Here is a 24272-nt window from a genome sequence, read left to right as displayed (position 1 = left end):
TTTAAATTTTCCATTTTGTGCCAAGGTAAGTTTTATGCCTCTGTAATGTACAACATATGGATCTTATGACATTAGGCATTATTTGCATCCCAATAAAACAGCTCATTAATCAAATGGCCTATTATAACCTCCAGCTGCAGAAACCGTAAAACACGCCCAAGAAAGAGGGTCATTTTTAATCTAGAATGTGTCCTTTTAAAATAACATTTGTCTGATCATGTTAAACAGTGGTCAAATCTACAAGAGATGTTAGTGCATTAGGAAAGAGATGGTAATAAGGACACAGCCAGTCCTGAAACACACACATAGAGAATTTCTTCTCTGACTTTGGGCCACATGTTTTGCTTTCCTCCAGTTATTTTGAATGGTGTTTTCTTATGAGGTCAAAACAAGGTCTTTTTGTAGTAACCACCATTTAGCTATGATAATGTACATCTAAATTAGGAGCAGGTCAGTCGTTGAAGAGCTCATTAGAGAAGTAAATTGGAATTTTACACCCACATCAATGATTGCAAACCCACCAAACCTAACGAAATATGCAAACAGGACTATAAGCCCTAGCCTACTGGTTCTTTCATATCAGTTCTTGACGTGTGTGTCAGCCAGGGTCCTAATGGCAAACAATAAAAGCCAACTCCAGCTAACTTAAGCAAAGAAGGATTTCTTTGGAAGGATATTCATGGAGAAAGAGTGCTGCTGCTTCTAACACAATCAGTGAGAAGCTAGAGGGTCAGACTTGGGAATAAATAGAGAAACAGGAATCTCCAAAGGGAAGCAAAAAACACAGCAATGGCACCATAACTAAAACAGCTTGATCAGGAAGCCTCAGCTGCCATTGCCCCTAACATGAATGATCTCTGTTTCTTCTGACTTTGCGTCACTTTCTCAAGATGCAAAGCCCCAGGAGAGCATGGCTATCCGGGTAGAGGTTAGGTTATGGGCCTGCTTGCAGTGGGAAGAGAATCACTCTCTTGGTTTCTTGGGTAGGAAAGCGGTGCCTGGAATTACTCTCCCACTAAGACCTTTACCATGGTGAAAGAGAATCACTACGCTCTGAAAAAGGGAGTGATTACTAAGTTTTGTGAAACATTGAGTACCTGTTACGTGCCAAGAACTGTGCTACATAATTTTCAACAGGTGATTTCTCATTTAATTATATTTATATTATATATCTCATTTAATTAAAATCCCCACAGCCCTCATGTGGGGTTTTCTACTCACTTCATAGATGGGAACAATGAGGATTAGGAGTATTAAGTGACCTGGCCAACTTGACAGTGCTTAGTAAGGTACAAGTCAATTATCCAGTCTTGGTCTCCTGACTCCTGGTCCAATGTTCTCTTTGCTGTTCCAGAGCTGCCTTATTAACTGAATTCAACTGGACCTCTAAATTTCAACTTTCTCAGCCCTGATTATTGGTCTATATGTAGACCAATTAGAAATTTGAGTGACTGAAATAGTCTAGCCAAGAGAATTAGGTTTAGAAAACCAGAGGTTTCACTGAAGGTACTCTTTTGCCTGTCTTTGTGTCATATGATGGTCCTTGTGCCATCTTTGGGATTCAACTATGGTCCTGAGTGTGCAAAGATAAATCACCTAGACTTATCTCAAGTATGGACGCACAATTCCATCAGTACGGGCATCTTTCCATTGTCCCCATAATAGAGTTATTACACCAAGAGCGTAGCACAGCAGTTGTCCAGAGGCTGACAAACCACCCTGTTTGGTTTTCCCAATCACTGAGAACATATAAGAAGATGATGCTGACAGTCATATATGCCACTTGTACCCATGAGGGCTACTACCCAGCCCCCAATACATGGGGCTACCTTCTAGGAATTCTAGGCTGAGAGATTGTGCTCTGTTTTATGAAGAGCTCAAACTGTGGAGTCAAGCTGACCTGAGCTCAAGTCCTTTCACTGCCTTTCACAAACATGTTCATGTTCACTTTCTCTAAGACTCAATTTCATACTCTATAAATTAGAGATCATGATATATACTTTGCAACATTTTAAAAATTATCAATAAAGGTAAAGCCCTCAGCTTCAAGGCTAGCTCATATAGATGTTCAATAAATGGTTGCTCTTATAATTAATATTGTTTTGAGTGATACATGACCAGAAAATCTTTTCAACCTATTTTTCCTAGGTGGATGAAGTACAAGTTCATGAGTTTTCAGCATTATGATTCCACTACATAGCATTTTGCCCAATATAATAATTTTGAATTTGATGATATATATATCATTGCATATCTACTGTGCTATTTCTATTAGTCAGGGCTGTACCATAGAAATAGAATGAGTGATATATATAGATAGATAGATAGGTACACTTTATATATATATATATAATGTATATATTTATATATTACCTAATATATATTTTATATAATATATATAATTTCAAAGAATTGGTTTCCACAATGTAGATACTGGCAAGTTTTAAATATCTAGAGTAAGCCAGCAGGCTGGAAACTCTCAGACAGGATCTGATGCTGCCATCCAGAGGTAGAGTTTCTTCTTTCTCCATTTTGCTCTGAAGGCCTTTCAACTGATTGATGATGCTCACCCAGATTAGTAAAATAATCTCCTGATTTGAAAGTCAACTGATTGTAGATGTTAACCACATAAAAATGTCTTCACAGCAACACCTAAATCAATGCTTGATTGAATAACTGGGTATCACAGCCTAGCCAAGTGACACATAAAAGCATCAGAGCCCACCCTTTATCAACTTGGCACCTATAAATATCTCCTTAAACAATGCTTAAACTTCCATTAAAGACCAAAAAAAAGTAATATTTCTGCCTAATAGAATACACCTATCTTGTATACAATCAAAAATGCACTAACTCTTTCTCTAGAAGAGGATGCAAAGTGGGTTTTATGTACACTTCTCTTTGATATTCTATAACTTAAATACTGTGATATAAACATAACTATTATTAATACATCTTACATTAGATGGTAAGGGAATGAGAGAGGAAAGAAAACAACAATATTATATATCTGAATACACACACGCACATACATACACACAAATGAAAAATTTCATAAAAATTAGGAAGAAACATTAATAAAAATTACAGTCTTTGTTTCTGCAATTGGCCACGTGGTCATAGCTAGAACGTATAACCACTTTCTTCCACAACCCATTCCATATTCTCTTTGCCTCTGCAAACATCTCAGCTGGTCATGGTTTTTAGCTTGGTGAGGTGACCCAAACCTTCATTCCTAAAGGGTCTGGGCCATTAGCAGTCTGGCTTGAATTAGTCATTGCGTTTTCCATTGACTTGAATCACAGGTCATGGTAGTACTAAGAAACAACCTAAGGGATCTCCTGTATTCTAGACATAATCTTCCTTAGCTTCACTGTGTAGTAGCAGTGCAATCTCCCCTTGGGAGTCAAGATCAATACACCCAGCCAGCACAGGACTCCCTTCTTTGCCTGTTGATTCAGAGGCATGAGGAGCAAAAGTGGCTTAGTAGCAATCTTAACCTCCAGTTCAGTGAAATCACCATTGTGTCTCCTAGTTGGAAGCATTCCTCCCTTTAGAACTAAGACCTCTAGAACAACAGAGAGTAAGGTCACAGGGACATGAGCAAAAGTTTTGGTGAGGATCATTAGGGGTGATAGTAAATAGTGCCATTTCCATTTCTACCCCTTGTTTCCTGGACATGTTAATACTGGCTATTAGGAAAACGGCATCATACATTAGATGCTGATTTAGAGCATATATAGCCTGCTGGATAACACTGTTCCAGCCCTGCAAGGTATTACCGCCTCACTGGCATTGTAACTGAGTCTTCAAAAGGCCATTTTATTGTTTAATCAAACCACCTGCTTCAGGAAGATGGGGAACATGGCAAAGCTCATGATTTCCACAAGCATAGGCCCATTGCTGCACTTCGTTTACTATGAAGTGATCAGAAACAATTCTGTGTGGAATACCATTATTGGAGATAAGGAATTCTGTAAGTCCACAGATGGCAGAAGCATTGTATGCATGGAAGACAATCCATGTCCAGAGTAAATGTCTGTTCTAATAAGAACAAAGCACTGCCCCTTCCATGGTGGAAGTGCTCCAATGTAATCAACCTGCCATCAATTAGCTGGCTGATCACCCTGGAAAATGGTGCCATACTGGGGACTCAGTGTTAGATCTGCTACTGGCAGATTGGGCACTCAGTAGTGACCATAGTCAGGTTGACCTTAATGAGTGGAAGTCCATGTTGCTGAGTCCCTGCCACTGTACCCGCTCTGTTCATGAGTTCATTGCACAGTGACAGGGATGGCTGAGGAAAGAGGCTGACTGGTACCCATGGAACAGGTCATCCTATTCTATTGATTATTAATATTCTCCTCTGTAGAGGTCAACCTTCAGTGAGCATTCACATAGGACACCAATATCTTCGTGTTTTTCACCCATTCAGAGAGATTCATCCACCTATCTCTTCCCCAGATATTGTCACTAACTTTCCAGCAATTTTTCTTCCAAGTCCCTGACCAAGCCAAACCATTGGTGGCAACCCATGAATCAGTATAGACTCATACCTCTGGCCATTTCTCTTTCCAAGCAAAATGAGTAACCACTGAGAGGATTTCTTTTCGCCACTGTTCTTCAGGGATGCTGCAGGTGTCCACTTGTGAGCGGTGCCTGATTATCATGCAGAATTGTCTATAAATCAAAATTTTTTTCTCTTCTTTGGTCAGTTGGTTCTAGGGAACTCCCTATTAGGCCATTGGTACAGATTCGGAGAAAGAAGGTAATATAGCAAGAATAGGGACCATGGGCATTTGTGGCACTTCCTCATGTAACTTATTATGCCTTCAGGGTCTGATCTTGTACATACTACTTCCATTTGATAAAGGAATGCATTCCATCTTGGCTTGGGTAAGTCAGAAAACAGCAAATTCATGATGCACAGGTCAGGTCAAATGGAAACTTAGTGACTTATGGTTAAGCATTCAGCCTCTATTAAGGCCCTGTAGTAAGCCAAAAGATCTTTCTCAAAAGGAGAGTAGTTATCTACAGAGGAAGGCAAGGCTTTGTCCCAAAATCCTAAAAGTCTACACTGACCAATCAGCATAGTATCATCAGCATAATGGATGTGACGTACAATGTGATGTCTTATAGAGGGCAAAGTTGGTCAAGGTCCATGCAGACTAAATTATGACATAGGAATGGAGAGTTGATATACTCCCGTGGTGGGACAGTGAAGGTGTATTGTTGGCCTCGTCAGCTGAAATCAAACTGCTTCTGATGGTCTTTACTAATGGGTATCCAATAAAAGGCATTTTCAGCTCAAGAGCTGCATATCAGGTACCAGGAGATGTGTTCATTGCTCAAGCAATGAAACCACATCTGGAACAGCAGCTGCAATTGGATTGACCACGTGGTTAAATTTACGATAACCCACTGTCATTCCCCAAGATTCATCTGTCTTCTACACAGGTCAAATAGGTGAGTTGAATGGAGATGTGGTGGGAATCACCACCCTTGCATCTTTGAGGGCCTTGATTAGAGGCACTAATGACTGCAGTCCCTCCAGGAATGCAATATTGTTTTTGGTTCACTACTTCCTTAGGTAGAAGCAGTTCTAATGGCCTCCACATGGAATTTCCCACCATAATGGCCCTTATTACACAGGTCAAGAAACTAATGTGTGGATTCTGTCAGTTGCTGAGTATATTCATTTCAATTATGTATTCCAAAAATGGGGGGAAAAAACCCACAGGATGGGTTCAGCAACTCTCTGAATCCACTGTGTTCTGATCTGCACTAAAACTCCGTTGACCATCTGGTCTCCATAGCCCCTGTTCTGTTTGCCCACTGTGATGTTTCAGGTCTTCTGGAATTAGTGTTAGTTCAGAGCCAGTGTCCAGTCGTCCCTAAACGGTCTGATTATTTCCTTTCCTCCTTTTCTTCTCTTTCATCCTGGTAAAAGATCATAGATCCCTTTGGGGAAGGCTGGGAAAAAGCTTGAAAGTATTAGCTTTTGGCAGTATAGCAGGGTCCTTTCTCAAGGGGTTCTGGCCTTAACTTGCTCAAGTCTGGGAATTGACTGAGGAGCCCTGACTCTCTTACTTTCCTAGGGCCGCCATAACAAAATACCGCAGACTGGGTGGCTTAAACAACAGAAATTTATTTTCTCAGAGTTCTGGAGGCTGGAAGTCCAAGATCAAGACATTGGCAGGAATGGGTTTCCCTGAAGCCTCTCTAGTTGGCTGCAGATGACCACCTTCTCTTTGTCCTCCTATGGCCTTTTCTCTGTGCTCACACATCACTAGTGTCTTTTCCTCTTCTAATAAGGACACCACTTATATTGGATTAGAGCTCCATCCTTATGACCTTATTTAACCTTGATTACCTCTTTAAAGGCCCTATCTCCAAATTCATTCAAATTAGAGCTTAGGGCTTCGACCTCCAATTTCAGAGGGACACAGTTCAATCCATAGCACTCTGTTTCGGTGATTCAAGTTAGACTTCTTTTCATTCAGCCTAGAACTCCTAAACTTATACAGATCAAGTAAGAATTTAGTAGAATGTCCATCTATTCCTTTTCTAGAGACACCATGATCCACTAGCCAGCACCATAGGTCTCTGTGAGTCAGATTATTCTAATTACTGTTTTGATGGCAGCAGATTCCATTGCACTTTCTGGCCTAAAGAGAAGGGTGACCACAGAGCTCTTCAAGGACACTGGGACTGCCCTCAAAATTTATTTCTCACAGTCATCGTGAAAGGTGTGTCCTCTACATCCTCCCCGGGTGGATGAACAGGTCTTCTTATGTGATAAATCCACTCTAAAATTCCAACCTCCCTAAGCCTTTAAATACCTTCCTCTACAATACAACAAGGCAGTTCTGGCATTTCAACTTAAGTTAGAGCAGGCAACTTTTTGGTCCACATTTCAGCCAATCAGACAAACAAATCTAAAGCCCTTTCTAAATCCTCAAGTTAAAAAATTGAATGCAGAATCTCTGCTCTGTGGGCACATGTCAATGAATTCAGCCTGATTCAACTTTATGTTCCTTCCAGTTTATCCCACACATTTAATACCCACTCTCACACATAAATTGGAAAAATCATGCAGTTCTTTCGGTGTGTATTGCATCTCCCCATGCATCACACACTACATATCACCCTCTGGAAATTGAGTTTAGTTATAATTTTAGAAGCAAAGAGGAGTACGGTATATGTCCTAAGGAAGATCAACAGTGCCTTGCCAGGGAACTACCTCAAGAGAGACCATTACAGATTCTTCAGACAAAACAGAGTTAACCTCCTCAGACAGAGAAGGGAGGGTGGTTTCTACTGGCAAAGAAGATTCAGCAGAACTTAGGAGTTCAATAACCTCAGGGTCATTGGGATCTGTTTGTAGATCCTCATTCTAATTTTCAGGATCCCATTCCTTCCCAATCAATGCTCTCACTTTAACAGAAGAAACTCTATAAAGTTGGGAATTCAGTTTCTGTTTTATTATAGCCACTCACAGGATGAAACTCAGGGTTTGGCTTTCAGAAATCTCAGCCCTCCACTATAGAAGATAAAGGTTGCTTCCAGGGCAGATTTAGAAGTTTTCAAGTCATGTATATGGAGCTTGAGCTAGGAATTCAGAGCTCTGAGTTCATTCTTTTATTTCTCCAGTTTCTCCAGGGTAGTTAGGAGCAAACAGCCAATCTCATTATATATCTTAGTTTGACTAAAATGTTCTAAGCTATCAAATACATGGTCACTGATAACCTTGCCTTTTATACACACTTGATAAGGAGTATCGAATGATGGTATTTTGTGTATTTCTATTGCTATATCATGCCACGGACCTCCAGTGCCCTCTTTACCACTGAAAATAAGTTATTAGTGCCTTTAAATCTAATCAATCTAATCAGATTAGAGAACCAATTCCAGAAAACCTAGAATAATTCAGAAACCTATCCTAAAGAATCTGTGCTTCTAGAACCACTCTTGCTACCAAAATCTGTATCCATCAGGGTTCTGAAAGAGATGGAGAGCCAGTTTAAAGAAGATAGATTAAAGAAAGTTAGAAGAAAAGGAAGGAAGGAAGGAAGGAAGGAAGGAAGGAAGGAAGGAAGGAAGGAAGGAAGGAAGGAAGGAAGGGAGGGAGGGAGAGAGAGAGAGATGGAGAAAAAAATTAAGGACTGGCAAATCTGAAATCCATATGGGAGGCCAGCAGACCAGAAACCTGGGCAAGAGGTGACGCTGTCATCCACAGGAGTAATTTCTCCCTTCTCAGAGAAACCTCAGTTCTGCTCTTAGCCTTTCAAATGACTGGATGAAGCTCACCCAGATTATGAAGGACAATCTCCTTTACTTAAAGTCCACTGATTGACTGCCCACAACTACAAAATACATTCAGAGCAACACCCAGATTAGTATTTAATTGAATAACTCAGTACTCTTGCTTAACCAAGTGGAGACATAAAACTAACCATCACACTATTGTCTGCTCAGAAAAGTTGGAACATTAGAACATGTGACATTTAAAGAAAATGAAGTCCATGTGATTGTCCCTCATTCCAAGTACTGCTCTGGCATTGAACTCAGTCCAGGTAATTCTGGAAATAAATCAAAATCCAATAACTGAGATGAAACCAATGTTGATCTGTCAAAGACAACACCAGAGCAATGAGACCTGCCTCTCAATATAGTTAAGCCTTTGGGAATGGGCATTGGTCACTCAGCGGGTGAGTATTAAGGGGGCTTCCTGCCCTAAAGTAGTTCTGTGGCATTAAAGCACACTGTTTCCAGGAGTCTCTTTTCAAAACTATTCCTGAGAGTGTTCATATTATGTCATTAGTAAGAATTATATTGAATATTAAACAAGACTTTTGGCAAGAATCCAAGGAAATAAAACACATGAAAATGTGGGTTCTTTTTTTTATCAAAGCAGAGAAAGGTGGGAGGTGGCCCTTGGTTGAACAGCTATTTAACTTTAAGACTACATTACATCACTTTACGTTAATTCATCTTATCCTCAAAACAACCAGGAGCAAGTGTTATTATCACCATTTTAAGTAGGAAAATTGAAGCTAATAGTTGGTGCTGAAGGTTTCTCCAACAGTCTGGCTCAGGATACACTTTCCATTACATCTAGTTACCGTCCAATCAGAATATATCCCCAAGAGATGCAGAGAGAGCCCGGGGGCAGGAGGAGGAGAGGGAGGAGCAGGGAAAGGAGAGGTCAAGAAGAGACCTGGAATCTTTTCCACCTCTGGCATTGACTGCCCGGCTGTAATTCCATCCTTCTCCAGAGAACAGGTAAGTCATCTTTGGGGATATCCAATCACGTCCAACCTAACAGCAGCCCAAATTCACAAAGCCTTCTATACCCTCCCAACAGCCAGTTCCTGCCAGTCTCAGCCCTAATATTTGCAGGGCCTGTTGCAGGAGTACAAATGAAGGGCCATGCACCATATCTCTAGACTTTTAGATGTGAGAAACCAAGCTAACAACTTTTATGTGAGACATATTCTATCTGCCTACCTTGACAAGCATGCCTTCATAATGACCTAGAAGGCCAGTTTAACTTCGCCCATCGCAGACTCGGAGTTTCATGCTAGAGCAGGGTGGCAGTGAGGGGGAAGCTGGTCTGGCCCTCAGCCCAGAGCCCACCTCACTTTTCTCCTACCCCCACCTCCCTGTTGCACCCTGAGAAGCATCACATGCACATGTGCGGACACACCATCCAGCGGCAAAGCTTTGGGCACACCTCTCCTAACAGCCTTCCCCGGACCATACCAGGGACCTAAAGATTTCTACCTGCAGAATGGCCTCACGACCTCAGGAGGATGGACTCCTGGAATAGACCCTGGAAGTGGGGCTGGGACTATTTGAGAGGGAATTCCAGGTACCAGGCTGCTTGAGAAAGATCTAGAAGGGATGAGTATAGCATAGCTCCTTGCTCTCGAGCTCTGAGCCCACTGGGGAAAGACACAGATGAAAAGGACCAGAGCAGGACCCTCTAAAACATGGGAGCAGGGGCAGAGACCCCTTTTGCTTGAGTAAAGCACAGTATAAAGACTCAAGATGGCCTGCTTGACAAACTGCAGCTCCCAGCCCCTCGGCTACTACTGTACCCGGCCCCCTCGCTCAGCCTGCCTCTCTCACTCACTGCCAATTCCAGACCCATTAAGACAATGTATTGTCGCAATGTTCATTTCACAATAACGTACGCAAGGCATGATTTCACAGTCAGCAAGTCTAAGTACATTCCCAAACCGCTATTGCTAGAAGAAATGGTCTGGTGGGGTTTTGCACTGTAATATTTATTGTGGCAATAACACAGAGCCTCCCACCAACACACACACACACACACACACACACAAACACACACATATACATGCTGCATCTGCTTGTTCCAGAATCCAAAAAAAGGGAGCAGCATATAAAAAGAATACATTTGATTAAAGTCTCTAAGAACAGGCTTTCCCTTAAAAACAAAAAAGGAAAATAACTAAAACAGCCGAATTTGGTTAGGCTTTTATTTCTCTGGATCACAAGGCATAATTTTGTTTAAATAGGATCTTGGAAGGTTTAGAAAAAACTTGTAACTTTCCTAAATATTTCTGGGCTCCTAGAATCTCAGGGGTTGATTCCTGATTCCTAACATTCTAACTAGGCATTCTAGCCTCGAACATTGTAATAGAAGAGTTTGCATATTGGGAGGGATAACTTCTGTAGCTGTATTATGGGAAGTTGCTGGCCAGTGCCCTGCAGATGTTCACAAAACTCACAGAGGAGGTTGTGGAGCCCTTGAGCCCTGTATGTGTGTCCTACTCCTGTCTGTCCCACCAGGACATTTTTAGCACTTTTAATCTTTCTCATCACCTTGTCTGAATGATCTCTTTCATTTTCATCCATGATTTATTTTTATCACATGGGGTAGTCTCTTATTTTCTATTTCTTGCTAAGTTACAATGACGTTCCTATTGTAAAATCATTTTATTTTTTTTTTAATTTGACCATGCTGCAAGGCTTGTGGGGTCCTAGTTCCCCAACCAGGGATGGAACCCAGGCCCTCTGGGGCGAAAGCGCGGAGTCCTAACCACTGGACCACCAGTGGGAACTCCCATAAAATCATTTTCACTGTCACGTGAAAAGCCCACATATGGCATTTTTAAGCCATGGCACTAGGATGTGTCCTGTACCCAGGAGACAGCCTGTCTCCATGCCTTACATCATAAAAATCACTTCCTTATTATAAGTAAACACAACAAGAATTAGAAGCTTAGAAACACCACGCAAAGAACCAATCATTCATTGGGTTAAATGAATTGATCCCTACCACTATCCATAAGTGTTTTTTGTCTTTGCTAGTCCTCCAGGAATTAAAACTAATTAATGCACAAAGTGATTCTTATACATGAATTTTTATTTCTTTGGGAAGTAAAATTATATAATGGAAAAAAATAGACCAGTTAAAATATCAATGTCAACTTAACTTCCTCTATGACATTGGGCAAAAAAAGTCTACCTGCCCAGAGAGCCTGCTCTATCAGTAAGTAGAGATAATTTCTACCTAATAGAGCCATTTTAGGAAAAAGTAATATATGCCCTGGAATGAAAGAGACATTCAAAAAATATTAGTTTCTTCCCTTCCACTTGAGTATAATTAGTTAAATGTGCACTAGTAGATATGACATAGGTGCTACTGAAATCTGTAAGACCAGGGCTCAAATTCTACTATTTGCTGTCCAGCCTTGGGCGAGTTACCCTCCCTGAGCCTCAGTTTCTCCATCTGTAAAATGGTACCCACCTCAAAGGGTAAAGAGGTCATAGGTATGGGATCCTTTGGTAAGTGCCAGACACAGAGTTAAGGACTCAGTAAACTTCAGTATAGCTGAGTACATGGAGTGACACAGATCAAGTTTCACCTCCTGACCCTATCACTTACCAACTGTGTTACCTTGGGCAAATTAACCTCTCCAAGAATCATTTTCTTAAAATAATAATTCTTACCTCACCAGTTTTTTATGAGGTTGATATTCAATAATATAAGAAACGCGCCACATTCAGAATGTGGACATATTAAGCGTTACTAAATGATAGCAATTATTAATGCATTTTTTTAAAATTTATTTATTTATTTATTTATTTTTGGCTGTGTTGGGTCTTCGTTTCTGTGCGAGGGCTTTCTCTAGTTGCGGTAAGCAGGAGCCACTCTTCATCGCGGCGCGCGGGCCTCTCACTGTCGCGGCCTCTCTTGTTGCGGAGCACAGGCTCCAGACGCGCAGGCTCAGTAGTTGTGGCTCACAGGCCTAGTTGCTCTGCGGCATGTGGGATCTTCCCAGACCAGGGCTCGAACCCGTGTCCCCTGCATTGGCAGGCAGATTCTCAACCACTGCGCCACCAGGGAAGCCCTATTAATACATTTTTAAAGGAGAGATTAAAAGCTACCAGGGGAAGAAAACTATTAGATCCCTATATTGCAGACTCATATCGTTAAGTTGGAGAGAAATAGGCACGATTCAGAATCCAAAAATAGAGATAATCTGAAAAGCTGTTTCAGGAACCTTTCTTTGATGGAGTCCATAAGATAGATAGATGATAGATAGATAAATGGATAGATATTCCATAATATATTTTATATATATTATATATACACATATACTATATATATATATATATATATACACACAGAACACTAGTGCCCTAGAATAAGTGTTGAAGTGAATTGGGTGAACCCTGCAAATTCCTCTATCAAAGCCCCCATCACCCTGTATGGAACAGTGAGCGTTCTTGAAGGCTCAACATAATACCCTTTCTCCCTGGATGTTTACCATAGAGCCTGGTGCACAAAACTACTCAGTAATTTTTAAATAAATGTTTCTGCCTCTGTAGGTCTGTTTCCCTATCAGAACATAAGTGCCTGAAATGCACAGATGGTATAGTTCATGTCTGTATTCCTTGCATCTGATACAGAACCTGGCACATAGTGGGTCCTCCACAAGCCTTGAACCATTAATTCATTCATTCATCTCAATCAGTTTAACTAAATTAATGAAACTGACAGCACAGCATTATGTGTGTCACTGGAGACCTCTGAAGCATGGGAATCCAGCCACGGTATTTTCTTGTTTACATGCCTATCAGTCAAATGCGAAACGGCTCGGCTGTACAGACAGTGGTAAAGCAGTCTTGCTATTTCTCTCTCCTCCTACTCCTATAACAAGCATCTCCTAATAGGCGTCCCTTTCAGCAAGCTGTGAGTGCACCAGATAAGCCGGGGTGGTAATAACAAAGCTAATGTTTCAGAGATTAAGTCCTAGTAGCCCACGAGAATGTTGGGATGTTAGAGGCAGCAATCTCCCTTGTAAGCAAGCACTCAACAGAGGAGTGGGAGGAAAAGAAGGGGCTGCATAATGATCCAGGGGAACCTGTCTCTGTGTTTCCAGCCCAAGAAGTCAGAGACGTGCAATAGGGGGTAAGACCCATAGGGGAGAAAGCCCAGGAACTGTGAAAAGGGCAAAGCTTCACCATTCAGAATCTTGTGTTTACAAAAAACAAAAATAAAATTATAAAACTGTAACTTTTGAATCATCTTCATTTCTTTGACAAGAAATCTCATTGTTTCACGGTCCAGTCTCCCCTTCCCCTCCTCCCCCAGGACTGTGTCCAAGTTCTAGGGGGGTTCGTGCAGAATAAGGGTGTTTGCAGGTTCTAGAAATGGCTGCCTGGACCTCATTTGTGACCTGCCCACCCTGGCATGGGACATGTCCCTGTCCCCAACTGGTCTCCTGTCCTCAGTCTACACTGCTCAGTGCAGCATCGGCCCTTGTTCCTGACGTCAAGGCTTCTTTGGGTCCTGCTCTCTCTCCCTCATTTTCCCTGATCCTCTCAGAGGTAGGAGGTCTCGCTGCTCCTCCATCACCCTGGGGTCAGACAGCTTCTGTGAGGCTGGCACCCTTTGCCTCTGGTACCCTACTCTCGGGTGCAGGGGGACGACTCCGTTGGTGCCATGCCTGCTGGGGCTGGAGGGCTGCGTGAGTGAGGTTGTCACAGCACCACCTGCTGGACATCTGTGCAGCCTCTGTTCTGGGGCCTAATGCCTCCCGGACCTGTACCTGAGATTCCGACTCTGGATTACAGGCTTTCTTTCCCCTCTCAAATCCTCCGAACCCAACTGGGGTTTATGTAAACCTACCCCTTCCCTGGTAAAAAGCTCAGTCCCCAGAGTGAGTCTTTCCTCTTCCTTCCCTTCTATTTCCCCTCAGCCCAAGACTCCTGAACAGCGAAGCTGGTCCTCTCTCTTTTGTTGCTGATTTTCCTCAAGCCTGAGGTCTTTGAGACTCAGAGGCAAAAATCGGGCTCCTTTGTCATGTTGTCTGTCACGCCCTCCCTTCCAGAGGCCATGAGGGCTGCTCCGTAGGGCAGCTGCCTGCACTGTGGATCATACAAGAAAAAGCAGGGGAAGTCTGCACTCAGAGATGGGAACAGCAGCTCTGACTCACCCTGGTGAGGGCACACGGCCATCCTAAGCAACCTCCCCACAGAATCTCCAATGGTTCAAGCTTCATTTTCTCTGTCCCACGAAAACAGGGCATTCCAGAATGGGTCTAGCTGAAGAGTGGCTTGAAATCAGAGGTTAATAGAGGATGCAGATGAGTTGGTGTCATTCAGGAATCCTGACGATGAGGCTGAGGCCAGGCTGAAAGCTGCAGATAAGGCGCCAAGGCATCAAGTCCCACCTGCAGGTTGGGGTGGGCGCCAGAACCCACACTAAGCAGGCGGAGGGTGGTCAGGTGGAGGCAGATTCCAAAAGTAAAAAGACTTAGGTGAGAATTTAAGCCAGAAAAATGGACAGGATCTGGAGTTCTGAGCCTTAGGCTGGGAAAGAAGACCTTCAGATTAGCACATCGATGCTGACCCCTGGAGAGGCTCCTTCTTTGTTCTGCCCTGGCTTGACGTGACCTTCCCAGGGTAGGGAGAAAGAGCTGCAGGTCTGAGCTCAGGCTCGGAGGTCGGAAAGCTGTGGTTCAAATCTCAGCTCTGCCCCTGACATAAGCAGGTGTTTTAACCTCTTGCTGCATTTCTGTTTCCTTATTTCTAAAATGAGGTGAACTTTTCCCCCAGCTTCAAGTTTTTTGAAGTTGTCATACACGCGCACACACACACACACACACACACACACCTTATACAAACAGACTCAGTCACCTGCTCAGCCAGTGTTCTCCCCTCAGCGAATCAGGAGCTCAGTGGCTGCTAAGTAAAATCAAAACAACTTCCTCTGGGCTTCCCCCATGGACACATCAGTTGGCTTCCCCAGAAGGGTGACTTTGACTCTCTTCCTCCTTCCTGACATCATCTACAAGCCTTCAAGAAAATTAAACTCTTGATTTTGTCCCCTGACAATCACAACCCCACCTAGAATTAGAGTACTAAAGCTATAGTTTTATTTAGGGAGCTTCCCTAATTATCCGGGTGGCTGCAGACTCCAGCCATACTCATGATCAATCTCGGACCTGCACTAATCGTCATAAAAGATAACGGCCTGCCATCTAAATGCACAGCACATGCCCAGTGGAGGCCCATGGTGGAGGGGAAATGGCACATGATTATTAACTCATCTCAGAGATTCAGGATGTCCTTTATTTACTCTCTCTGTTTTTTCCCCTTATGAAGACCTAACACAAAGAAGCAGCACTGAACAATGAACAGAGCCTTGGGGTGGGAAAGGCAGAAGCAGGAGATCTGGGTGCTAGGCTTGGCTTGCAACCTTGAGCATTCACATCCCCCATTTGTACATGGGCAGATTGAGCTGGATCAATGGCTCCAGTGTCCAATCAACAGAATCGCTTGTAGAATAACAACAGTAAAGTGATTCCCAGACTATCTATCCACCTCAGGCCTGTTGCATCAGAATTTCTAGAGCTGGTGCCCAGGAATCTGTATTTTTCAAAGTTCTCCAGGAGATTCTTAAGATCTGTCATGTCTGAGAACCACTGGACTCTATAGATAAAACCCAGACCCTTCAGCTTCTGTAATCACTTTCCACTGCATTTACATTTTTTTGTGCTGCCATTATGAGATCTTGTTACAATGGGTAGGGTCCTTCGGTATTTATTAGCCACTAACTCAAGTTGGGAGAGCTGAATGGTCCATCTTACAGGAAAATAACTTCATGTCACATAGAAGATGTGCTGGGATGGTTCTCAGAAACTTGAGGGTTTATTTAAGTCAAAAATGTTGTCAAGAGGTATTCTATTAGCATTTTGAGCCACTTCACCTTTTAGGAAACTGTTCCACGCATTTTAGGACATAGAGCACACCTGACTTCTATTCCCTAAGTACTTATAACACCCTCATATTCACCATGACTATCAAACATATTTCTCAGATGAGGAAACTGATGCCCAGCTTGGGGGTGGTGGGGGAGGGAGGAAGTAATAATAACTCCTACCTTACAGGAATATTTTGAGAATTAAATGAACAAACGCATGTAAGGCACTTATTAGCACAATGCCTGGCACTAAGAAGTGTTCAATAAATGTTTACTATTATTATTCCAGAAACAATAAATTTTTAAAAAGATGAAACTTGATCTACGAACATAAAACAGAAATTACAAACCAGTCGAAAATTGATCCAGTCTTCCAGGCTTGGTACAAAATAAGGCCATACTTGTCCATTCATACAGGAATCCTCTTCCCCTCAGCCCAGCCCCCCATCATTGTGTCCTGCCACCGTCAATCTAATACAATGTATATATATAGGAATGTGCTGCCCAAGTAACACCTTAGGGATAATGGAAAGAAATGGAATTTTCAGTAAGCTACCTCAGTACGTATTAATATCATATTTTAAACTAAATTTCCCTGACTATAATTTAGCCCCCTTCCTATTTCCTTTGCCCTCCTATACGGTGAGGAAAATTGCCTTTCACTATGTCCACTACATCAGCACGCCTATTTATAGAGTTATTTCTCCCCCAAGTCTTCTTGACACAAGGCTGAACATGTTCAGTTCTCTTACCTCCTCCTCAAGGGTCTTATTTTTAAAACATTTCATCATTTTTGTTGCTCTTCACTGAGCTTCCCTGGATCTCTCACTATGAGGGAATTTGTTTCAATTGCATCACTCATGAAAGAGAATTCCAGGGTGGAAAAAAATGTCAAGCCAACACTGAGCGCTCACGTGGCTCTTCACACATTCAGGGGTTTGGCTCTCATTATGGGATGGCTGTGGATGCTCTTTTACAAGTTGGCCCTGAAGAACCAAGAAGAGAATATTCAATCAGTAGTAAAACACTAACACTGCAAGAGGGAATCACTGCACATGTTAGCATTAGTTCAGATATTTAATAGATCAGCGTAGGATAAAGAAAAATTTAAGAACAGTATAGGAGGACTCCATTGCTATGGTTATAATCTTTTTACTGAATTTTCACCAGTGAAAGATAGATTCTGAAGTGTAAAATCAAAATGAAAACAGCAAGAACCAATGGTTCCAAGAGAAAAGCACGTTTCATAATTGAAATCAAGGTGGTAGCACAATGAAGTTAATGGAAATATCTCAGGACTGAGGGTAAGGAGACTATAATACTGTGTTTAATATCCTAGAATGGGTTCATATTACCTATGTGGCCTTGGGTCAATTACTTAAACTTCCTGAGTGTCAGCTACTTTATCTGTAAAAGAAGAGGTAATAGGATTGGCCTAAATCTTTCAGGGTTGTAAGGACTGAATGACACAATGGACACAAGGCAACAGTAGCACACAGTGGGTATCAATGAATGGGTATTGTTATTATCGTTGTCATAAGTATTTCTAGCATTGGGAAAGTGTATAGCACAGTAGGAGGTATATATCAATAGTAGGTGCGTATGTGAGTTCTTCAGCTATGAACTCTCCATCTCATTAGCCTGCATGGGCTTCATTCAACTGCTTTACCTACAAGTGAAAAAGCTAATGAGAAACAAACTAAATAAAAAGAAAGGTGTTTGAGGGGAGGCAGTCAAGATGCTCCTTTTATTATGTTTAGAGAACAACGTATGTGAATCTCTCCTGTGTTCTCATTCTGTCACCTTGAAGTTCAATGACCAGGTGCTAGGAAAATTCATTCTGCACTAGAAGCAGGACATCTCTTGCTTCTAGTAGAATTCATTTTGAGTTGGGATTTTTTAGAGCTCTGTCCAGAGTGAAGTCCATGCAGGATCTTATTGTAAGATGACCTCATCTTTATCTTGTTTCCACAGACAACTCCTCCAGTGCCATTTTCTGAGGCCCCAGAGTGTAATCTATGTATTTACTGACTGCCAAGAAATTCAGCTCTTTTCCTTCCTCCAGTTGCTCACTAACTAAATTGATTGTTCTACTAAGTCAGGCAACACCTCTTTTTTTTATTAGGACCTGGTCTCTGATCACACATCTTAAAAGTATTGAAGAAGTCATTAGGCATTTACGTCGGAAACCACACTGCCTCATTCTACGCTGCATTCTCTATGCTCACTGGCAAGGTTAAACAGGAAGTAATAAGAAATGGAACACTCAGGGGAAAAGTCTTTCCAAACATCTGAATCATCAGGATACTCTGTTAAAACCCCTTATTTTATTTGTAATTAAAAATAGACTTTTGATTGTTTTTGTCATGTTACAAAAGCAATACATGCTCCTTACAGAAAAACAAATACAGATAAGCAAAGAGAAGGAAAAAAATCCACAATCTTACACAAACTGATTACCAAGTTTAACCCTAAGGGTGATGCATTATTTATGATTGTTGTATTTATCAAGACCAAAGGGGGCGCCAGAGAGTAGTACCAGAAAGGGGCCATTTTCCCACTACGGGAGGAGGGCAGGAGAGATTCACAGTAAGGACCTTCACCCATGGTGGATGGATGTAAAAGACTGAGCTTTCAGACTCTGCTTTGTCAACTTTCCCTCTGCGATATGACATCCCAATGGTAAAGTCTCCTGCACCCGGTAGCCTAGCAATTGGTAGTATCTGGGAAGGATGGAGGGAGCCATGGAAGGAAAGTGGCCTTGGTGCCACCACTTCTCCTCCAAGGCACGATGGTGGTAACAGCAGCACAGCCAGCAAGCGTGCTTGTCTCAGAGTTCCAGAAGGTGACCAGCAAGGAGACACTAGCCCAGAGCAGAAAGCAGCTATTAGGAGAGAGCAGAAGTACTGCAGGCAACATGTTTAATGAGGAAAAAGATGAGAGAAAACCTCCCCATTTTCAAAAAAAACACACTGAAAAAGAAGTCACATTTTGAGGGTGTAAAGAGACTAAATCTTTAGTCTATTACCACAGAATACAGCCCAACGAGGTGGCTGGTGCCCGTGTTCCACATACCTTTTTTTTTTTTTTTTTAACAAATCATTCTTTTTTTAATGTATTTATTTTATTTATTTTATTTTTGGCTGCTTTGGGTCTTCGTTGCTGCACAGGCTTTCTCTAGTTGCGGCAAGCGGGGGCTACTCTTCATTGTGCTGCATGGGCTTCTCATTGCGGTGGCTTCTCTTGCTGCGGAGCACTGGCTCTAGGCACATGGGCTTCAGTAGTTGTGGCACGCGGGCTCAGTAGTTGTGGCGCACGGGCTTATTTGCTCCACAGCATGTGAGATCTTCCTGGACCAGGGCTTGAACCCGTGTCCCCTGCATTGGCAGGTGGATTCTTAACCACTGCGTCACCAGGGAAACCCCGCATACCTTTATAAGGTAACATTCAACTACATTCTGTGAAGTGTGAGTGAACAAGCTACAGTGCCATGGTAGATGGTTTCCAGAGGTGGCCGAGCCAGTCCCTTGCACGCACACGCTGCCTCACCCGTCAGGAGGGAGAGTCTGTTTCCCCTTGAATCTGAGTGGCCTCATGACTTGCCTTGAACAATAGAATGCAGTGGAAGTGACACTGTGCCAGATGGGGCTGCCAATGGCTGCTAAACAAAGACTACCAGGAACACACCTGTGGTCAAACAAAATTGGGTTTGTTGACCAGCTGCAAGGAGGGAGAATGCACACCATGGGGAGGCAAGGAATGTCTCCATAAGAGGGTGTTAGAAATGACTTATTATAGAGACTGGGCTTGCAGTGGGTGATTTTGGAGAGTTCAGGAAGTGGGGCTTGTCTCTGGGATGGATGCTGTCAGAAAGTGGGGTAATCCTACGATTGGGGAACCTTAGTCATTTTGATCTAGAAGCTAGAAAGAATAGAATGAGGCATACGTTATAATTAGAGAAGAAGCAGCAGTCACTGGGAGTAGCCACGATGTTCTTAGTTTTGTCTGCATTTGTACATGATTATGGAGTGTTGTGAGGCTTTAGGGGTTTTGGGCTTTGGTTTTGGGGGTTTTTCTTTGGCTTTTTGTCTTGCTCCATCTTGGTCACAGAATGACCTTGTCTAATGTTAATCTTCAGTGAAAATGTTTATATTTAATAGAAAAGACCATGGTCTAACAGTGAGCGCAGGGCAGCTCCCAGCAACATCAAGGTTTAGCTGAGAGCGCCTGGCCGGCTCCCAAAGGTCAAGGATTCTTTCTCTCTTTGGAAGGGATGTAAACTTTAAGGAGCCTGACAACTTCCACTTTTGCTTGAGATAAACCAGCCACCGTGTGAGAAGTCCAATTACGGGCATACCTCGTTCTCATCTTATTGCGCTTTGTTTTACTGCGCTTTGCAAATATTGCATCTTTAACACATTATAGGTTTGTGGCAACCCTGAGTCAAGCAAGTCTCCCGGCAGCATTTTTCCAACAGTATCTGTAGTCACTTCATGTCTCCGTGTCACATTTTGGTAGTTCTTACACTATTTCAAACTTTTTTGTTATTATATTTGTTATGGTGATCTATGATCCATGATCTTTAATGTTATTCTTTTTTTTTTAATTAATTAATTTATTTATTTATTATTTTTAGCTGTGTTGGGTCTTCGTTTCTGTGCGAGGGCTTTCTCTAGTTGCGGCAAGCGGGGGCCACTCTTCATCACAGTGTGCGGGCCTCTCACTATCGCGGCCTCTCTTGTTGCGGAGCACAGGCTCCAGACGCACAGGCTCAGTAGTTGTGGCTCACGGGCCCAGTTGCTCCGCGGCATGTGGGATCCTCCCAGACCAGGGCTCGAACCCGTGTCCCCTTGCATTGGCAGGCAGATTCTCAACCACTGCGCCACCAGGGAAGCCCCTTAGTGTTATTCTTGCAAAAAGATTATGACTCACTGAAGTCTCAGTTGATGGTTAGCATTTTTCAACAATAAAGTATTTTTTAATTAAGCTATGTACATTGTTTGTTTAGACATAATGCTATTGCACTTACTAGACTACAGTATAGCGTGAACGTAACATTTATCTGCACTGGGAAACTAAAAAATTCGTGTGACTCGCTTTATTGCAATGTTCGCTTTTTTGAGCTGCTCTGGAACCAAACCCGCAATATCTCCAAGATATGCTTGTACATTGAGACCACCGTGCTGTAAGGAAACCCACACTAATCACATGGCAAGACCATGCTGAAGAAAACCATGAAACCCAGCTGAAAGAACTGCGGCCCTAATCATATGGCTGTAGTCAAGCCATCCCAGGCAGGGAATGTGAACTATCTTAGCTGATCTTAGAGCAGAGATAAACTGTCCCTTCTACGACCTAATGGAATTCCTGGCCCACAGAATTCTGAGAAATAAAATGGCTATTGTTTTAAACCACTATGCTTTGGACTAATTAGTGATACAGCAATATATAATTGAAATAAGTAGCAAGCAAGGTTATATTATGCTGGTAAGATAGTCCTTGCTTTACCTAATTGAAAGTAAAGAGCTGGACACTGGGAAGACCATCATTTAAAAATTTTTAAAGATTAATCTCAGGTTGATGTGAATAATAATTCCCTCATCTTTATGTATAAGAGCAAATTTCACTACACTGTATCATCTCCTTGAAGAGTGTGACCATACAATCATCATCTAACTTTGTACCTGTGAAAATGTATAGTACACCATTGTGAGAAAACCAGGCAAAAAGAAGGCATCTAACAACCTGTTGAAATCAGCCAAGCACACCCCAAACTGCAGAGATGAGTGTAGATCCAGAGTCACCATGGGGTTTTCTGACTCAGGCCAGATCAGCCCTAGGAGGCAGTTCTGAAAATGGCTAGGGAATGTGCAAGAGGTCGGAGCCAATATTAAGGTCCATTCCAAGCAGGCCTATCATGATTGGGCCATGTCCAGAGCTGAGCTTGTCCTCCAGGACCAATCCAGAAATGCCAGGATCGGGTGGCCCTCAGCTTCAGTGTCGACTCGGCCACCCAGAGCACATCCATCACATCACAACAACAGCCCCATTTCACCCAAGCCCTTCTCAGGGCCTCCTGAGAGACTATGTTCTCCACTCATTATTTTCCACTCCAGAGCACCATGGCAGCCAGCAGAAAGTTGGGGATTTCTGGCTCAACTTCAGCTGGCATGTCAGCTAGGTTCAGTGGTGGCTGAGTCCTAATTACAGCAGAAATGGAGGGAAAAACATAGGCATATTTTTCAATACCAGGCTGTGTTTGCAACAGGGGTAGTTTGGGTGGGAGAGGTTATCTTTTGCCTTGTGGACAAAATAAGTTGTACATGTAGCAAAAATGTGGAATCAGACAAATTTCTAATACTTCCTTGTTGTCATTTCTTTGCCTCCCTTCTCCCTCTCTGGGTTCTACCCTTGTTCCCCTCATGAGCATTAGCTCTTCAAGAGCTTGCTACTCTCTGTGCTTGAGTTCAGCATAGTCCAATGAAACATAGTGCAAGCCACAAATGTGAACCATCTGTGGAACTTTAAAAGTTATGGTAGCCATGTTGAAACAAAGAGAAACAGATAAAATTACTTTTAATAACCTTTTATTTAACTTAATATATCCAAAATGTTGTCATTTCAACATGTAGTCAATAAGAAAACATTTAATGAAATATTTTACTTTTTTTGGTTGTTGTTATAAAAATCCAGTATGTGATTTATACCTACAGCGCATCTCAATTTCAAACTAGCCACATTTCAAGTGTTCAGTTGCCATATGTAAATATGGCTACCATCTTGGACAGCACAACTCTATTTAATTGAAATTTACCTGTCTAGTATTCCCATTTCAATGTTTATCTGGTAATTCTGTCCAATAAACTAATCCAACTATGAGATAGACTCACCTTCAATGCAATATATTGGCATGAATAGAAGTATACAATGCCTTGATAAACATTTCCAGAATTATGGCAATCTATCAAGTGCTCAACCACTGTGTCCCTCAAATCATACAGGTGGGCTTCTATGCCTATATATGATGTCATTATGAAGGAGAAAATAAGAAGCCTAAGAAAAATTTTTACAGGGCCCGGAACTGATCCTGATTGGGTTTCACTTTAAGGTGATTTCTTTTTCTAGAAGAATTTGCAGAGTAATAGGTAAATATCAATACATCCCTGAGGAATATCTAAGTTATAACAATGGTATACATTCTAAAAACTTACCTTCTAAAAACCCAGAGAGTCTTTAAGAAATTTTCCTGAGCAAAGCAGCAACATCTGTAAAAAGCATAAATTGGAGAAGGGCACATCAAAAAGCATGGAGGACACCAAGTGGTTGTGAGAAGAGCATGAGCTCTGAAGTCAGGCAGACTTGCACTTACCATGCAAACATGGGCAGATGCCTCCTGGGCACCAGTTTCCTTGGGAGGTGGAAAATCACATTTTCCTTGCAAAGTCACCGAGATCTGCGTATGCCTAATACCATGTGCGACCATAAGTAGACACTAAATGCTTACTTGCATGTTGTTCTAGAGTGAAGATCGATCATCTTTGCAATTTTGTTTTTATTGTAGTATAGTTGCTTTACGATGTTGTGTTAGTTTCTACTGTACAGCAAAGTGAATCAGCTATATGTATACATATACCCCCTCTTTTTTGGATTTCCTTCCCATTTAGGTCGCCACAGAGCACTGAGTTGAGTTCCCTGAGTTATAGAGTAGGTTCTCATTAGTTATCTATTTTATACATAGTATCAATAGTTTATACATGTCAACCCCAATCTCCCAGTTCATCCCACCCCCCCTTCCCCCCCTTGGTATCCATACGTTTGTTCTCTATGTCTGTCATCCTTCCAATTTAAATAGCTACTGCTTTGGTCTATGAAAACCCCAAGACTGAGACAGTAAGCCATAGTGCATCATCTGCCCATTCAAGCCCAAATGCTGTCCTTTGGGCAGCTCCAAGGCAGGCTGGGAAAGGTCGTTTCAGAAAGGTCAGCTCCCTTGGGAGCAAACAAGTTCTCACAAGCTATGGTTATC

This window comes from Eschrichtius robustus, chromosome 1 (assembly GCF_028021215.1).
Source record: "Eschrichtius robustus isolate mEscRob2 chromosome 1, mEscRob2.pri, whole genome shotgun sequence".
In the NCBI taxonomy this organism is placed as follows: Eukaryota; Metazoa; Chordata; class Mammalia; order Artiodactyla; family Eschrichtiidae; genus Eschrichtius; species Eschrichtius robustus.
The sequence above is the reverse complement of the archived record's forward strand: the minus strand, read 5'-3'. Positions refer to the sequence as shown.